Source organism: Leopardus geoffroyi, chromosome C2, assembly GCF_018350155.1.
Source record: "Leopardus geoffroyi isolate Oge1 chromosome C2, O.geoffroyi_Oge1_pat1.0, whole genome shotgun sequence".
NCBI classification, from domain to species: Eukaryota; Metazoa; Chordata; class Mammalia; order Carnivora; family Felidae; genus Leopardus; species Leopardus geoffroyi.
In genome coordinates this window covers 6,692,141-6,710,788 of record NC_059333.1, presented here as the reverse complement: position 1 = coordinate 6,710,788, position 18,648 = coordinate 6,692,141, and the positions used below count along the sequence as shown (strand labels likewise).

General features: G+C 49.8%; 1 long non-coding RNA gene across 1 annotated transcript in view; it reads right to left on the bottom strand.

Annotated features, from left to right (window-relative positions):
- LOC123610576 overlaps positions 1–13,252 on the bottom strand; it is a 37,799-nt gene extending 24,547 nt beyond the window's left edge. The window contains exons 1-2 of the long non-coding RNA XR_006718209.1: positions 13,109–13,252; positions 11,927–11,989 (exon numbers count right to left, since the gene is read on the bottom strand). This is a non-coding gene — a long non-coding RNA (uncharacterized LOC123610576). The remainder of the gene's footprint in view (positions 1–11,926; positions 11,990–13,108) is intronic.
- Positions 13,253–18,648: the final 5,396 nt, after the last annotated feature.

Genomic DNA, 18,648 nt, shown 5'->3' with positions numbered 1-18,648 from the left:
CCGGGGCAAATTAGGAAAAGCAACGGGATGGAGAGGTCACAGTGGGTTGAGACTACGGTGAATGAAACCCTACTGAGCGAATGTAACCAATACTGAGGCTTCAAGCTGCATGTGAACTGAGGGAAACCCACCCTGCTTCCAGAAGTGCTGCTGCCTCCTCGCCAGCCCTGGGATGTGCCAGGACTGTGAGCACTCCTTCCCCCTAGGGATTTGTGCAGATACAAGAAAACGCTGCCCCAAGTGGGGGAAGATCCCCAGTGAATGATCTCCAACAGGGGGGCTCTTCGTGCTGAGAGGAGTGAAGGCTGTTCTCGGTGCTTCTCCTAACTAAACCTGGGACAGACTGTGGGGTTTTTTCACCCAGGAAAGGGATTCTGCCAGTGGGGAGAATAGGGACAAGTGGCTTAATAGCCACACAGATGCCACAAACCTGCCACAGTCAGGGCCTTGGGTTTGTGGGGGGCCCGGTAGGGCTCAGAACCAACGGCGGTAGGGTGGGAACGTGGGGTTATGGTCAGAACCTTTGCCCACTGCAGGAGGGACTGGGGAAGGCCGGGTGGGCCGGGTCCCTGAAGCGTGGGTACAGACAGGCCACGTGCACCCAGCAGCCAAGGCGGGACTGCCAAGGGGAGCTCAGGGCGAGATGGGTGGGAAGCCGTCAGCAGGGCCAGCGGTGGGGGGACAGGGGTCCAGGGCAGAGGAGAGAGCAAGCTGGGAAACACCGGACACCCCTGCTCTGTCCCCCACTGCTTTGGACCACAGTGACCTTCTGAGCCTGCAGGATTGTCATATAAGACGCAGGATGTCCGTTAAATGTGGATTTCGGATGCACGCTGGATCATTTTTCAGCATAAGTATGTTTCAGGCAACATTTGAGACATACTTACACCGAGAAACTATTTGCTACTAATCCGAAGTTCAAATTCTTTCACTTGCTTAACCTTCAGCCAGCCTCTACCAGAACTGTCCGAGGACGGGGCCCAGGGCAGGGGTCTGGCCCCCAGGGGTTGCTAGCACCTGCCACCATTGGAGTGCTTGTGGCACCCAGACCAGCCCACACATCAAACCCTCACGGGCTTCCTGACCGCTGCGTTGCAGGTGGGAGAACTGAGTTTCCGAATTAACAATTCCCCCCAAAAACGTGTAGGTGCGAATACTACTTACAGGTGGACTCTTAGCCAGCACCTGTAAGGTCAGGCCCAGCTCTCCGAACTCTGGGCACGTAAGATCTCGTGTCATCCTTGTAACAACTCTCTGGACGGCTCCTGCTGGACCCATTTTACAGATCAGGAAATCAAGTCACGCTAAGAGTAAGCGGCCCAGCCAGGACTTGAACCCGGGGAGTCTGTGATTACAGTCTGTGCTCTCCCCCATCATCTTAAACCACCACTGCACAAACGCCACCTGCGCCCCCTTCCGCTCTTGACCGGGCGGTGTCCACGCACAGGAGACCCACAGAGGCCGCGAGCCCGCGGGGAGGCGGGGAGGCGCAGGACGCTGACAAGGCGAGGAGTAGAAATCATTGGGGTTCGGGGAGACCAGGGGAAGGTTCGTGGAGGCAGCTACGTGGGTGACACGTGGAAGATGTGGCAAAGGGGAGGTCACACCCACGCCGGGAACTGTAAACACGGGAGGTAAATGTCACCGATGACAGCACTTCCCAGGAACCAGGTGCTGTGCTACACCCGGACGCCGCCCCCAGCCCTCCTGCTCACCTCCTCTCTACAAGCTAGAAAATGGGGGCTCAGGGAAGCCAAGCAGCTTGCCCGAGGTCACCCCACCAGGAGGAGGCAGACGCAGGACCCCGAAGCCGGCACGCCTTCCGTGGCCCCTTCCTCCCTCGCCTGCTTGTGAGCATCCGTAGCCCCGAAGTCAAGACTGAGACGCACAGGCTGGAGCCAGTGAAATGTCTGTCACCACTGCCTCTGTGACAGCGACAGAGCCCGGGGTCTGTTCTGAGAAATTCCGCCTCCGTCTCAGAACCCTGCAAAGGCTCTCGCCTGCCAGGGAGGCAGAGGAAAGGCGAGCTTGCTGACTCTCCCTCTGGGAGAGAGCTCACCCGGCAGAGGCTTCCGTCCGGGGAGAATGGAGGGGGGACAAGGGGAACGGCCGCCTCCTCCCTGAAGCCCGCCTGGAAACCGTCCCTGCCGTGCACGACTTCATCCGCGCCTTTTCTGGACCTACTCCGCAAGGCCACCCAGACACTCCCGGCACGGAGCCACCTGGTCAGCGGAGTGCAGACAGGACAGGGCTGGCACTAGACTGTGCCACAGAGGGGGGGCCCGTGACGGCATCGCGCGTGGCAGACACAGACGCACTGTCTCAGACCCGCCTGGGCCCCGCCGCACCCCCGCAACTCTCGCCCCTTTGCCTCTATCGCCCTGGGCTTGAGGTGACGGGAGAGGTCGGTCTGAGTCGTTCACACTAGACAGAGCGCTGTTCCGCCGGCATCTTCTAGAAGCCTGTTGCCCTGTCTCAGCCTTTCTCTGTACTCTTCCTCCCTCCCTCCCTCCCTTCCTTCCTTCATTTCTTCCTTCCTCCCTATCTTTTCTTTCTCTTTCTTTCTTTCTGTCTTTTTCTTTCTTTCTTCCTTCCTTCCTTCCTCTCTTTTCTTTCTTTCTTCTTCCTTCCTTCCTTTTCTTTCTTTCTTTCCTTCTTTCTTTCTTCCTCCCTTCCTTCCTTCATTTCTTCCTTCCTTCCTATCTTTTCTTTCTTTCTTTCTTTCTTTCTTTCTTTCTTTCTTTCTTTCTTTCTTTCTTTCTTCTTTCCTTCATTTCTTTCTTTCTTCCTTCCTATCTTTTCTTTCTTTCTTTCTTTCTTTCTTTTTCCTTCACTTCTTTCTTTCTTTCTTTCTTTTCTTTCTTCTTTCCTTCATTTCTTTCTTTCTTCCTTCCTATCTTTTCTTTCTTTCTTTCTTTCTTTCTTTCTTTCTTTTTTCCTTCACTTCTTTCTTTCTTTTCTTTCTTCTTTCCTTCATTTCTTTCTTTCTTCCTTCCTATCTTTTCTTTCTTTCTTTCTTTCTTTCTTTCTTTTTTCCTTCACTTCTTTCTTTCTTTTCTTTCTTCTTTCCTTCATTTCTTTCTTTCTTCCTTCCTATCTTTTCTTTCTTTCTTTCTTTCTTTTTCCTTCACTTCTTTCTTTCTTTCTTTTCTTTCTTCTTCCTTCCTTCATATCTTTCTTTTCTTTTTCTTTCTTCTTCATTTCTTTCTTTCTCTCTTTCTTTCTTCTTCCTTCCTTCATTTTCTTTCTTTCTTTCTTTCTTTCTTTCTTTCTTTCTTTCTTTCTTTCTTTCTTTCTTTCTTTCTTTCTCCTCCCTTCCTTCCTTCCTTTCTCTCTTTTAAAGTTCATTTATTTATTTTTTTTAGAGAGAGAGAGACAAAGCATGGGCAGGGGACGGGCACAGAGAGAGGAAGACTGAGAGGCCCAAGCAGACTCTGAACTGTCAGCTCAGAGCCCAACGTGGGGTTCAATCCCATGAACTGTGAGATCATGACCTGAGCTGAAATCAAGAGTTCCAACGCTTAAGCGACTGGGCCGCCCAGGCGCCCCTCTCTGCACTGTGTCCAGGCTGTGAGTCCTACTGGCCGCAAGCCCAGAGCAGAAAGTCAGAGTGAGTTGCGCTTGGACTCAGCGGCTCTCGGTCCCAGAGGAGCTGACAGAAGGAGCACACACTACCCAGGACGCTCGTGTACGTGGGAGGGCAGCCCTGGGCCCCCCGTGTCGGCCCTCTGCCTGATTTTTACCTTTTGCTTGTGGAATTCGGTTAATTTTTGAAGTTTATGTAAGTTTATGTTGCATTTAAAATAAGAAAAAAATAATTTCAAAATGTTTAAGAAAGAGGACATAAAAAGTAAAACTTGAAAGAAAGGGATGTTGAGGGTAGCAGTTGCCAAGCCTCACCCCCCGGGCTACAGACCTCACCCGCACTTCACCTACAGAATGCATCACGCTTTGGTTTTACGGATGTCGATGCCCTTAGTAACGAAACACAGGAGGATGTTGCAGGTGCAGCACTGACCTGAAGTACTTTCTGAATCCCGGAAGCATGGAAGAGAATCCATTTCTCTGTTGGAGGCTTTCCTCCTTTGCTGGTTTAAAATAACTCAGCGGGTGGGGGCACCTGGGTGGCTCAGTCAGTTAAGCGTCCGACTTGGGCTCGGGTCATGATCTCACGGTTTCGGGGGTTCGAGCCCCGCGTCGGGCTCAGTGCTGACAGCTCGGAACCTGGAGCCTGCTTCGGATTCTGGGCTTCCCTCTCTCTCTGCTCCAACCCCTGCTCGTGTTGTGTGCCTCTCTGTCTCTCAGAAATAAATAAACGTTTAAAAAAAATAACTCATCGGGTGGCACTTAATTTCAGAAGTTGTGCTCTGCACATACTTTCCCAGCACGTCACAGAAAGCAGGCCTGCAGAGGCGGGCACTCCACTGTCAGCAGCCTGTGTCCTCCTCTGAAACGGGTCTCAGCTGGCGCCATTGTCCTGACTTGCTGGCCCTCCTCCCCCCAGAAGAAAATCGCTATTAATACCCATCGCGGTGTTCACACGGGAGGCACAGCCCTTTCCAGACGCCACTTACGGTCAGTCCATCCTCCTTCCACAGCAAGAGGCTGGAAAGTAGGCAGCACAAGGAGGGCTGTCAGGGAGGGCCATCCCACGGGGCAGTGGAGGGAAGCTCATTCTCAGTCAACCACCGAGTTCCTAAAGCCAGCCAGCAGGTGACCAAGCAGGGAAGGTACTGATAGAAACCAACTCACACAGGGGCGCCTGGGTGGCTCAGTCGGTTGAGCGTCCCACTTCAGCTCAGGTCATGATCTCGCAGTTTGAGAGTTCGAGCCCCACACTGGACTCACTGCTGTCAGCACAGAGCCCGCTTTGGATCCTCTGTACTCTTCTCTCTGCCCCTCCCCTACTTGCGTGCGCGCACACGCTCTCTCTCTCAAAAATAAACATTAAAATTAAAAAAAAAAAAAGAAAAGAAAAGAAAACAAGTCACATAAACAGGCTCCACTCACGCTGGCCCCACGCCTGCTGGTTGCCCTCCCCGGCCCGTCTCTCCCCTGCTCCGCCCCCTGCATTGCTGGGAAGACAGCAGGTGCCTCCTGCCTGGCCTCCCTGGACCCAGAGAGATTCCTTCACGGTCGGTCCGGTCGGCTGGAAACAGCCATCCCTCGATGACGACCGGGTAAACCGATGGATGGGAATGCACTTCTGACACCTGCTACAACACGGGTGGAGCTTGAAAAGCCAAGGTGAAGGAAAAGAAGCTCGTCACCGAGGACCCCCAGGTCATATGAGACAGGAAGTAGAGCAGGGGTCACCGGGGCACGGGGGGGGGGGGGGAAGGGGGGAGGGGGGAGGACGGGGGAGGGGAGGAGGGGCTGGGGAGGAGGAGGAGGGGGAGGGGAGGGGGAGGGGAGGGGGAGAGGAGGGGAGGGGGAGGGGAGGGGAGGGGGGAGGGAACAGTCAGCTTAGCAGATAGCAGGTTTCCTCTGGTGGTGAGGAAATGCAAACAAACTAGAGAGAGAGGGCTGGTGGCTGCCCAACAGGTGAGGATACAAAAAACCCCTGAATTGTACTCTTCAAAATGATTCCGATGATGAATCTCATGTGACTTTGAGCTCCATTTGAAACGCCGGTAAGTCACACCATGACATCCCTTAGCTTCAAATCCTTCGGTCCAGAGGCTTCCCGCCCCCCTGAGCACCGCACAAATCCTCCCCAGGACCTCCGAGGCTCTCTCTGTGTGTCCCCGCCCCCGGCCACCTCCCTGCCCGAATCTCCTACCACTTCTTTGTCCCCACAGCTCTGCAGCTGCACTAGCCTCCCTCCCGGACTAGAACGGCCCAGGTGTGCCCCTGCCTCAGGACCTTGGCACGCGCTGTTCCCTTTGCTAGAAGGCTCTTCCCCAGGTTTTTCTATGACCTTCTCCCTCTCTCCCTTCAGGTCTCATCTTGGATGCCACTTTGTCTCACACCCCCAACTACGGCCCGTGACTCTCTTGCCTTGCTGTTTTCTCTTGGCATCACCCCTACTGAAACCCTACATTTATTCTTTTATGTATTCGGTTGTTCAGCATCTGTCTCCCGCACCAGCAGCAACCCCAGTAGCCAGAGCAGTGCCTGGTGTGGACCGTGGACACACACATGTTCGGGATCGGGCTATTTGGGGACAGCGCCTCCTGTATATTACACGTGCACTCTCTGCAGACACCGGGCTGCCCGGCCCCCACCCACCCCATCCCCCCCAGCCTGACCTGGGGAACAAACACCCTGGGACCTACAGAGCCGAGAGAATATGACCTCCCTGGTCCTGCCTCCTAGGCCGCCTACTTGAAGGAAATGCTTCAATGTTTATGGAACACTGGATTACTTAATAACTATTAGATGATTCTATTCCACACACACACACACACACACACACACGATAAAACCCAGAGGGAGACAGGCAATTCAGGAAAACAGGAATAAAAGAAATTATTGTCCAAAGGTAACAGGATATGAAGAAAAGTGCCCGCAGGCTGATCCGCTGAAACACCGTAACGCAGCAGAACAGAATGCGGTCCTCTTTCTAATCTCCTAGCCTGACATTCACCCTCGTTTTCTCCCAGCTTCATACATAAATAACACAGGGAAATGAGGAAAGCTATGGAAGTCACTCCCTCGGCCTGGCTGTCCCAGGACCCATGGTGGAAAATGACCCTGCTGGAAGGGAAAAAATCCTCCTCTACCCTTCTAGGTTCTTTGGCTGGTTAATTGATATAAGGCAGATTAACAAGAGAAAAACAAATTTAATTATGTGTGTTCGGGGGCCCCACAAAGACACTGCGACCCAAGGACATGTCAGGCAATGAAGGCTTATACGCCATCTTGAGCAAAGGAATAGGATGTGGTCTAGGTCCTCAAAGGAAAGTGGGGGTGATGGGGGAGCGGTGATTCACAGGAGATAAGAAAAGCCAAAGTTTGATAATCAAATGTTCATCCTGCCGTCCAGATCGGTCATCCAGATAAGAGATATGTCCTGGTAATAGTTCTGCTTCTGGGCCAGGCCCCCTGTCTGAATTCCTTTAGTTAGCTTAAGAGGAAGTTCATTTTTCTGGAGTCTGTTGGGTCTTAATTGCCTTCAGCTCAAAACAGTCCACATGCCAGAGCGGCACCCTTTGGGGAGACTGGTTCTGAATCCCTTCAACCCCTTTACTTGTAATTCCCCATACTCCCTATTATACCCCCTTGATTTTGCACACAGATACTTTTTTGTATTGGGTAGGTGCCAAGCACACACACAGAGAAGTTGTGTAGGTGAAGCCTGTAGGCGCCGGGAGCAGATGGCCTGCGTGAAGCCAGCACTGCCTCTCACCATCCGTGCGACCCTGGGCAAGATACACAACCTCTCCGTGCCTCAGGTGGCTCGGCTCCCAAGTAAAAAGAATAATCGAGCTGCCTCATCGCTTTCGTGAGGTTAAATGAATCGACACATACAAAGTGCTCGGAGTAAGAGCCATGAAGCGTTGGCTACTGTTACTGTCGTGTTAGTGTCCCGCCCAGCTGTTCATTCACCGTAGTCCTCGATGGCTGGAAGATGGTTAGCATCGCCCCATTTCACAGCAGTGGAAACCGAGGCTCAGGTCTGTCTGACTCCAGAGCCCTTCTGTTCTCCTCACACCACGAATACGCAAGCAGCGTCCCTGCGCGAAACTAACTCCAGCTACCTGTCGTCATCTCCTCTCTCCCTTTCCTTTCTCTGTCCTCTCCCTTCCCTCTTTTCCGTCTAATACTAACAGCGAAGCCAAAATACTAACATCTGAGAAAAGCCGGTAGTGAACAGAGCCACCCGCTCCCCAGTTTATGTCCCCAGTTCTGATCTCTCTCCCGGGTTCCAGACCTGTGTATTCAACAGCCAGCTCAGGACAACCCCAGCATCTCACGCTCAGTGGGCCCGACACTGAGCTGCTGTCTACACCCAAATCGCTGACCCCCACATAACCGTGGACCCCATCTTCTGATTGCTGCACTTTTTTTCTCACTTTCTCCAACCACCCCCCCCCCCCCGCCAACACACACACACACACACACACCTCTGATTAGCCAGGAAATCCTGTTGGCCCTTCCTTCACATCACGTCCAGGCCCCAGCCCCTGCTCGGCACCGACACCCTTGGGCTCGGCCCCAGGCCGTGCTCAGCTCACTCCTGGTTCCCACCCCAGCCCCCCGCCGGTCTCTCTGCTCCTGTCCTCACCACCTAAAGCTAGACAGTGTCACTCTTCTGCTTGGCACCTGCACGGCCCCCAGTTCACTCAAAGCTAAATGCAGGGGCGCCTGGGTGGCGCAGTCGGTTAAGCGTCCGACTTCAGCCAGGTCACGATCTCGCGGTCCGGGAGTTCGAGCCCCGCATCAGGCTCTGGGCTGATGGCTCAGAGCCTGGAGCCTGTTTCCGATTCTGTGTCTCCCTCTCTCTCTGCCCCTCCCCCGTTCATGCTCTGTCTCTCTCTGTCCCAAAAATAAATAAACGTTGAAAAAAAAAATAAATAAATTAAATAAATAAATAAATAAATAAATAAATAAATAAATAAAAAGCTAAATGCAGAGTCCTTGCAACGGTCTACAACACCCTCGGTGGTGCCTCTCCTCCTGCGGCAATCTGCCCCTCCCCCCCGCCCCCACACCGGCCGCTTTGCTCTTCAACCCTAACAGACCAGTCCTGGCCCAGCTGCTCTCTTGTCCCCCTTGTCCCAGCTGCTCTCCTCCCAGAACACACTTAACCCGGGAAACTTCTGGCTCATTCCCTCAGCAACTTTCAGCTTCTTTCCCATCTTACTTTCTCGCTGAGGTCTGCGTTGACCTACTCTGTACTGGGTGTGATAGCGGCCCCCGAAATTCACGCCCATGTGCAGCCTGTACCTGTGAGTAACTGTCCTCATTTGAAACAGGGTCTTAGCAAGTGTGATTAGTTAAGAATCTTGAGTTGACATCATCCTGGACTTAGAGCGGGCCCTAAATCCAATGACTGGGGTGTCTGTATGAGAAGAGGAAAGGTGGGGGGCACCTGGGTGGCCCAGTCAGTCAAGTGACTGGCTCTGGATTTTGGCTCAGCTCGTGATCTCACGGTTCATGAGTTCAAGCCCTGCATCTGTGCCATCAATGCAGAACCTGCTCGGGATTCTCTCTCTCCCTCTCTCTCTGCTCCTCCCCTACTCACGTGCTCGCTCTCTGTCTCTTTCTCTCTCTCAAAATACATAAACGTGAACAATTTTTTTTAATTAAAAAAAGAAGAGGAAAGGGAAATTTGATGCACAGAGAGACACAGAGGGGAAGAAAGCCACCTAAAGACAGAGGCAGAGGTGGAGGGATGCAGCCACAAGTCAAGGAATCGAGGCACCAGAAGCTGGAAAAGGCAAGAAGGATTCTCCCCTGGAGCCCTCAGAGGGAGCATGGGCCTGTGAACACCTTGATTTTGGGGGGGCCTTCTCACCTCCAGACTGTGAGGTGTTATAAGACTCCCAGCCCGTGGCCCTTTGTCACAGCCACCCTAGGAAACGAATCTACCCCCCCCACTCTCATTGGCTACCGTCACCTGCCCATCCCTTCCCATCCTCAATGGCCCCACTTCCTATGACACTGCTCTGCCCTTTCTTTGCTTTTTACATACATACATACATACATGTACATATCCACAAACACTTGAGAGTCGGTTCTACCCATCATAGCCCCTCACGCCCCAAAACTACCACAGTAATTTCCTAGGCACCTAGAGGTCCCCTTACAGAGCCGAAGGAAAGCTATCGAGTTCAGAAAATGTAGCTTGATGCAATACTTTGATCTGACCTATAGTCCAGACTCCACTTCCATCAATTACTCCAACGTTGTTCTCTGTGGCCCCTCCCCCTTCATATAGCATCCAGATTACACTGAGCCGACCCGTCTCCTTTGGCTCCTTCAATTTCCTCCAACAGCTCTTAACTTTTCCTGTCTTTCCCGATATTTGTGCAACGTGGGCCAGTTATTTTACGGGATGTCCCTCTCTTTGGTTTGGTCGGATGTTTCCTCTTGGTTCGTGTCAATCTCTGCACCCCAGCTAGATACGTCATAAGGAAGGTTGTGTCCTTCACAGGGTGACCCGTCTGGAGTACCCAGTGTCACCTGTCCACACTGAAGACGTTGACTCTGGTCGTCCCGTAAAGAGCGTGGTCTGGTGTGGGCACAGTACTCTCCGTTTCCTCGCTTGCAAATAATGAGTAATCTATGCGATGTGCAGGGAGATGCTTTGCAATCAGGTAAATACCTTGTCTGTCTCTCAGTCTCTGTCTCTGTCTCTCTCTCTCTCTCTCTCTCTCTCACACACACACACACACACACGCACACACGCATGATAATGTTCTGGCTTAAAGCAATGATTACAAAATGCAACACTTACACTGCATTTATCAGTCAGCACCGCCTGTAAGGAAGAGTCTCCCCTTTCCTTCATTAATCAGTGTACAACAACGAGAAAGCCTCACTTTCGAGATCATTGTTTCCACCGTGCACTTGAAAACAGTTCAATATTTACTGCGGAGGCTGAATGGTAACTTCCTCGTTCAGTTCCACCTGCATCCACAAAAAATTACTGGGAATAAAACCTCCATCAGGCAACCTTTTAAAAACATTATTCCACGATGGGTATATTCCAACCCAGAGAGCGTAAGTTTGTAAGCAACGTGAGGCTGAAGTTTTAATAGACATAACTAAATATTACACGGTCCTGAACCTGGATGGATATCACTGATGGTCAGAGTAGCAATGAAAGAGTGTGTTCTGTGCTCACAGAAACTAACAGGAGAAAAAGGCCCAAACACCGTATGTCCCAGAGTACGGGTGGACATGTACGGGGTCTTTAGAGTATTTCACCAAAGACAACATCAACGGTGACCCGGGATGTGAGGTTGTTTTCAGAATATAGGACAGGCCACCCAGCCAGGTAGAAGACAGTAATATGAAATACAGATCCAAAGTCGAGCCCGAAGCCCAGGTACCACAGTGATGGTGGCTATCGACAAACCAGAGGTTGGCAGGAGGCCTGATTCAAGTACAGCATCTGAGTAATTCCTGGCATGCCTCCTTAGAAATGTCATCTCTTACAACTTTGATCAGCCCCAATCACTAGGCGGTCCTAACAGCCAGTCGCCCGTGGGGTGTCTTTAGACTGGAAGAGTTCATATGGCGACCAATGGCGACCTAGCGTGTGATCCTGACCATGACCTCTCATGACTCACAGGGATGGGGTGGGGGGAGGAGAATGTCACCTTGGGATCTGTATACTCACCGCTGCCCCTCCTCGATGCTTAGACCGCGAGATTCCACAGGCGCTAAATTCACTTTTAACTTACGTTCCTAACACACAGCTTAGTTGGCGTGCAATCCAGGAACCATGTTTTAAAACCGTCTTTTTCTCTTTCGTACATACAGCTGTAATTTATAAATAAATATATATGCACCCACATGAGTTGAAAACCTACATCCACACACAAACCTGCACACAAATGGATACAGCTGCTCTATTCATCATTGCCCAAACTTGGAAACAACTAAGATGTCCTCCAATAGGTGAATGAGTAAATAAACTGTGGCACCTGCGCATGATAGAATGCTGTTCAGCAATTAAAAAGCAGGGTGGGAGGGGAGCGCCTGGGTGGGGTCAGTCAGTTGAGCGTCTGATTTCAGCTCAAGTCAGGATCTCACGGTTCATGAGTTTGAGCCCCATATCGGGCTCTGTACTGACAGCTCAGAGTGTGGAGCCTGCTTCGGATTCTGTGTCTCCCTCTTTCCCCGCCCCTCCCCTGCTCACGCTCTGGCTCTCTCTCTCAAAAATAAATAAACATTAAAAAGAAATTTAATTAAAAAAAAAAAAAAGAACTATCGAGCCACAAGAAGACACGGAGGAACCTTAAATGCGTACCACCAAGGGAAAGAAGATAATCCACGAAGCTCACACGCTATGTGATTCCAATTCCATGACATTCTGAGAAGACAAAACCATAGTTTTGGTTGCCAGGGCTTGTTGGGGAAGGAGGGTGCAGATCAGAGCACAGAGGATTTTTAGGGGGTGAAACTATTCTCTACGATGTCGTAGTGGCACATTACAAGCGTGTCAAAACCCAGAATGCACAACGAGAAGAGCGAACCCTAATGTAAATGAGGGTCTTGACTGAATAAAAACGATCCATATTGGCTCACCCGTTGCAGCAAATGTGGCGGCTCTAATATAGGCTGTTTACACCCGGGGAATCTGGGAGCGGGGAGGGCAGGGAGGGAGACGGTCCCTGCGACTCTGTGTACTTTCCACTCAATTTTTCCGTAAACCTAAAACCGCTAGAGAAAAAATGGTGTAATATGTATAAAACCCACTCTCAATTATACAGGCTTCATATGATATTGTTGTACGTGTTAAAATTAACGGGCCAAATATGTCAACACCATCTACTGGATTTGGATCCCATAATAGGTGTGACCATGCACTGAAAATGAATACTTTGAAAATTTAGACAGAAGTGGTCCAGCTGTGATTTCTGGCACAGATCAAAGATTATTCATCTCCAAACATGCGCAGATAGGTCAAGGGAAAATATCTAGTAGAATTTTTTTTCAGTTAAGTTGTAAAAGGAAAAAAGTTCAGTTGGATGTTTCAGGCTTTCTTAAACGATGGAGTTCACAACCAACCCCTGTGTGTGCACAGTCCTGACGCTTCCTGATGAAGGTCAAAGTCTGAAACACAAGGATACCCCCTGGCCATGTCCTACATTCCTTTGGTGTATTCCTGCTTGCGTAGAATGCTTGGATTTTCACGCAGCCTCAGGTAAAGTGAGAGCTAATCCTTCAGCAGAGCACAGCATCCCATTTCAAAACCACATACGACTTTCGGGCAAAAGAGTTATGTGTTTGCCCAACACGCCCTTTGAAATTAAAACTCCTCACAGGTTCCAGGAAAAGCAGGAAGGTATTTTCCCTGGTAGCTCTATAGATCACACTAAAGGTTCTACTTCAGTACAGACCTAGACACATATCCACCCACGGTGACTAAAGCTGTTTAAACACTCAGTGTGTAGAGTCAAATAATTCACTGGTGCCAAGTTTCATTTACCTTAGGTGGGGGCTCTGTTTCTCGGGCGTCTCATCCCCTCCTATGCTAAACAAACATCTCATTCCAAGAAAGAGTAGGAGCCAATTATCAGGGGTTATTTTGGGAAATGACTCTTCAGTAGACAGATTGCCTTTATAGAAAACCGATCTGTAAAATAAAACAAAATTTAAGAATAGCAGACTTCTGTTTCAAAGTAAGTTCAACCCGATACATTTAGTTAATAACATATATCTGCACTAACAGCACGGAGCCTGCTTGGGATTCTCTCTCCCCCTTTCTCTCTCTCTCTCTGCTCCTCCCTCCCCCTCTCAAAATAAATAAGCTTTAAAAAAAATGTTTTTAAAAAGAAGCTATAATGGAACTCGGGCTCCAGCTGCAATCAGTTAAGGGTAGGACGGCCACATTGTTTGTGCACCAGTGCATAGTGACGGCCCTTGTTCAAACACTAAGAAATCCAAGATGGCAACAGCACTAAGCCATGCCCAGCGGCCTTGCGCTTGCGGGTCCACAGGTGGGACACCGCACGGGGGCCACCCTGGAAGCCAGCATGGGCTGAGTTGCCTCGGACGTATCCTCATGTTTTAGTTTGCCTTTTGCAGAGACACCAGACGGCCACCGGTGTACAGCCAGGATATTTGAGCAAAGGAAAGTGAATGAGGGAAAGTTTTCACCCTTTGTCTCTTCATTAATTAAAAAAAAAAAAAAATTGACATTTATTTATTTTTGAGAGACAGGGTGAGAGAGGGGGAGACACAGAATCCAAAGCAGGCTCCAGGCTCTGAGCCATCAGCACAGAGCCCGATGCAGGGCTCAAACTCGCAAACCGCAAGATCATGCCCTGAGCTGAAGTCGGACGCTCAACCGACTGAGCCACCCAGGTGCCTGCCTCATTAACTAAAACTTTGACCTAGGTTCACTATGCAATAGTAGTAGGAGAACCATGTGCTTTTGAAAACATTTTCAAAATGATACTTTTTTCAAGACTCGACCCTTTCCTTTCCTGCTTCGTTCGAGGCGTCTCCAGAGCCTGCACCCACCCCACACCTGCATCAAAACCTCCATCGCCTCCTTCTTCAAAGAGCTTTTGTTAATTGAAAGCCACTCCTTCCTGCCCAGGGGTTCAGGGAGGGGTGTCCTGGGGTCCAAGCTGACGATTTGCACTCAGGCACCTTCTCGAAGGAAGTTTGGCTGCTCCTGAGCCCCTCCCAAAGAGCGCGGCTCAATCCAGCCTTTCTGGGCGTTCCCTTCCTAATAATGAAGCTGGTGAGGGGTGACAAGGTGGCTGAGCTGAGCCAGAGAATGGTGACCCGGACCTGAGCCTTTCTCTATGCACCTCAGTTGCAAACCAGCAAGTCTGCTGTCTTAAGGTCATTCACCTCAGCCCTGCACTATCAGTTTATAGCGATCCAGTCCTGGTCTAGAAAGCCAAGGGGCTTCAGTGAAAAAGTTTGGGGCTGCTTTTGATCTGGGTTTTATCTTATTTATTTTAGTATTTTTAGACATAGTTAATGTAGGTAATGCAGCATTTCAGGGTCTCAGAAGGTGTAAGAAGGCGGACATGTGAGAATTTTTCCTCCTGCCCAGAGGTCCCCACTCTCAGTAGATAATTTTATATATTCTTCAAAGTCTATGATGCAAACACAAGCAAATATATATCCCCGCTTCACACAAAGGGCAGCATGCTGTAACCCTACTCCGCCCTTTCTTTTTTAAGTGAACACTCTTTCTCAGAGCCGTCCCCTTCCATACCTAGAAAACAGCCCCCTCATTGCAATTTCTTGTATGGATGTCCCATAATATACAACTAGTCTTCTCTTAGGGGACAATTATGTGGTTGCCGATGTTTGGCTGTTACAAAATTACTCAAATCTATTTTCCAAATGTGACCTGTTCGCTAGCACTGAGCACAGCGTCTGAGTCCGTCACTGGTCATCCCACGGGACCCTCATGGCTCAGTGTTGCGGTCCTGAAGAGCAGATTTCCGACAGGTAGCACTCATTTTTACCATCAGAAATTCGGACCTAAAGATTTTTCCCTCTCCACCTAAGTTCTCCCAGAAATTTTTCCCAGCTTTTGCCTTCGATCTAAGAATGTGTAACCCCCTTGTTCCCAATATACAAAAGAATCCAGGGGTCCTACAGATGAAAACAAGCTCAAAGCTATCAGACAATTAAAGAGCCCAGGAGCACCTTTGAATTTCCATTAACATTTGAGTCTTTTGACTCAAACCCTTTGTTATGCTAAAAGACACGGATTTTAGCTAGAGAAAGAGCTCAGCAAAATGAGTATCCCACAGGAAGTGCTCAGTAAATCATAGTGAAAAACACAGCCACTCCCTACAGTCAAAAAAATTAGCCCTAATGAAACACTCCAAAGATGCGAATAAACACTGAAAAGAAAATTTACTACCTGAAGCACCTCAGCTTTTCCCCACCCCCATTCCTAGGTTAATATGTGATGATGTCAGCCAGACTTCATCCCTGGATCTCTGCCCCATACTTGATGTGGGGCTCCTACAGTCAAGGATCACTGCACACACACCTTCAGAAAAGGTCAATGCCGTGGTCCTCAGTGTGACCTACCGGGGACTCCTGGGAGCCCCAGGCCCTTCAGGGACTCCATAAAGTCAAAGCCACTTCTGTAACAACCCTAAGATGTTATTTGTCTTTTTCAGTCTTGTTCTTTTGGTGTAGAGTGGGGTTTCCCAGAAGTTTTGTAACATGCACTATTACAATGTGCTAAATTCAGAGGCAGATATGAGAATCCAGATGTCCTCCATTAAGCCAGCCCAAAAGGACCTGAAAAAATGCAAAATAATGCCGCTCTTCCTATTCGACTATTTTTGTTTGGGAAAATACTGTGTTTTTTAAAAAATAACATGATATAGGGGCACCTGGGTGGCGCAGTCGGTTAAGCGTCCGACTTCAGCCAGGTCACGATCTCGCGGTCTGTGAGTTCGAGCCCCGCGTCGGGCTCTGGGCTGATGGCTCAGAGCCCGGAGCCTGTTTCCGATTCTGTGTCTCCCTCTCTCTCTGCCCCTCCCCCGTTCATGCTCTGTCTCTCTCTGTCCCAAAAAAAATAAATAAACGTTGAAAAAAAATAAATAAATAAAAAATAAAATGATATTGTTTATGCCAAAATGTAATGGGTTTATTACTTTTTTATCAGTTAATACATACTTTCGAAATTTCTGTTTTACTTTCTAATACCATAAAAGTGCTCTGCTTAGCATAATCCACAAGAACGAAAGCTTTTCAAGGTCTTCGGTAATTTCTAAGAGCGTAAAGAAATCGAAAGGTTTGAGAACTGCTGGCCTTTACGACAAAGAAAGATACTTAGATTATCAGTTCACGAACTTGACGTTCTGGAAGGTCAGCCAGCCTGTGGACTTGGTTCCCTGTCACATTCCTGGCTCGGGCAGGGTCCCAGCATGCGGTGGGCCTCCTGCGTGTGAATGAAGAAGGGAGAGAAGGACCAAGGAAGGCAGCGGGACCTTTCCACTGATTGTTAATAAATAAAGCAACTAAGTCAAATGTAGGAAAAGTCTCCAACAGTAAACGGCAAGTCATTCGGGGTGAATTGCCTAACCAGCAGAGAACAGGCAAATGGTAAAAGACGCAGGATCTATGTTGAAAGAGAAGAAGGGGAAGACGTCAATAGAATATTCGTGTCCCAGCAAGGACTGTCCAGGACATCTGGGTCCTCACCTCTGCCAGTGCTCCGCGAAGAGTTCCCTCCATGTTACCCACCCATGGGCCCCAGCAGTGGGAGGCCAGGTGTGCCCAGCTTAAGGTGACCACTCACATCCCCTATGGTCCTGATGACAACGCATTTTGAGACCTCCGCCCAGAAGTACTACTGCTCAGGGTTCCTGTCCTGGGTGTTCATCACTGAGCGTGCCTGTACCAACTTAGATTAAGTGTACATTTTGCTCTCCAGAGTATTGTACCTGTCTACACCTGCCAGGGAAGCCTGAGGGTTCCTCTCTCCACTTATCCACCAACACTTAGCGTAAGAAGGCTTCCTAATTTGCCTAATAGACTTAAAGTGATATCTTATTCTCTTGCTTTGTATTTCTCCTGCTCCTAATGAGGGTCTCCTCCTAAGCTTGAGTATGGGGTCACCTCGCCTGTAAATCGCCTGCTTATACCCTTCATCCTTTTTCCCATTAGAATTCCTTCTTTCTTTTATTGGTTTGCAGGTGTTTCTGGATATTCTCCACCGGTTTTAGTTATGGACGTATCTTTCTGCAACCCAACGCCTTCTTCAAATCTGTCATCCCCTGACTTTGTTCATGGGGTCCTCACGGGCAACAACATCTTACCCGCTATTTTTGCTTGGGATATGAGCTTTCAGAAATTTGCTTACTAATCCTTTCCCATCTCTAGGGCCGAAGAGATCCTCCTACATTGTATTCTATTGAGTCTCTGGCTTTATCTTTCACTTTAGTTGAAGTCGAAAGAGATAATGATGTATGTTTATGTTGCAAAATAAATAGGAGAGCGGACACTGTGGAAAGCCAAGAATTCCCTTGCACTGGTCAGAAGACGGTCATCTGGAGCCTGCACCGTGCATTCTCGTGGCTGAAGGCATCACAGAAGATGCTTCCCATGGAGCCACTCCATTCAGAATCCCTGGGAGGAACACCTTCCCCTTCGTCACCATGAGAAAGCCCTCTGGGAACCGGTGTATCGGACCATCTCGGTGCCAAGAGGAGCAGGTATCATCAGAGGAGTGCCTGAAATGCGTTCATGTTCTTTTCATTTTTTAAAATTTTTTTTCTTTAATGTTTATTTTTGACAGAGAGAGAGAGAGAAACAGAGCGTGAGGGGGGCAGGGGCAGAGAGAGAGGGAGACACAGAATCCGAAGCAGGCTCCAGGCTCTCAGCTAGCCACACAGAGCCCGATGCAGGGTTCGAACTCACGAACCGTGAGACCGTGACCTGAGCCGACGTCAAGAGTCGGACACGCAACGGACTGAGCCGCCCAGGCACCTGCCGTCCATGTTCTACTATCTGCCAGGAGCTGCTGTAGGCAGTTCACACAGCTGATCCCAGGATCCTGCCTGTTGTGTAAGTTCTCCCTAAAGCCTCAACGGAGACACTCCAGGAAGTGTTGAGACACGGCTGGTGAGAACTCATCGGGCCGGCTCCTGCTGTGGGACACGGAGTGACACACGACACCCCGCAGACAAATGTCCTCAGCCAACCTACTAGCATCCGCTTCAGAAAACACTAACAGCCTGTGTATCTTTTGAGGCCAGCCCTCTGCTGGAGAGTGATGGTGACAGTGTGACCTTTACACCCAAGTGGGGCAAATGGGCAGCCACGGTGAGAAATTCTCCTTGTTAAAGTTGTAATCCAATGTGGGATCGAAAAGAAAAAAAAAGTCAAATTCATAGAAACGGAGAGTAGAATGTTGTGGCCAGAAGCTGGGGATGAGGGAAGGGGGGAGGTCGACAGGAGGGTACAAACTTTCAGTTATAGGATACATGAGGTCTGGGGGTGCCCCGGGGGCTCAGTCAGTTAGGATCCAACTTG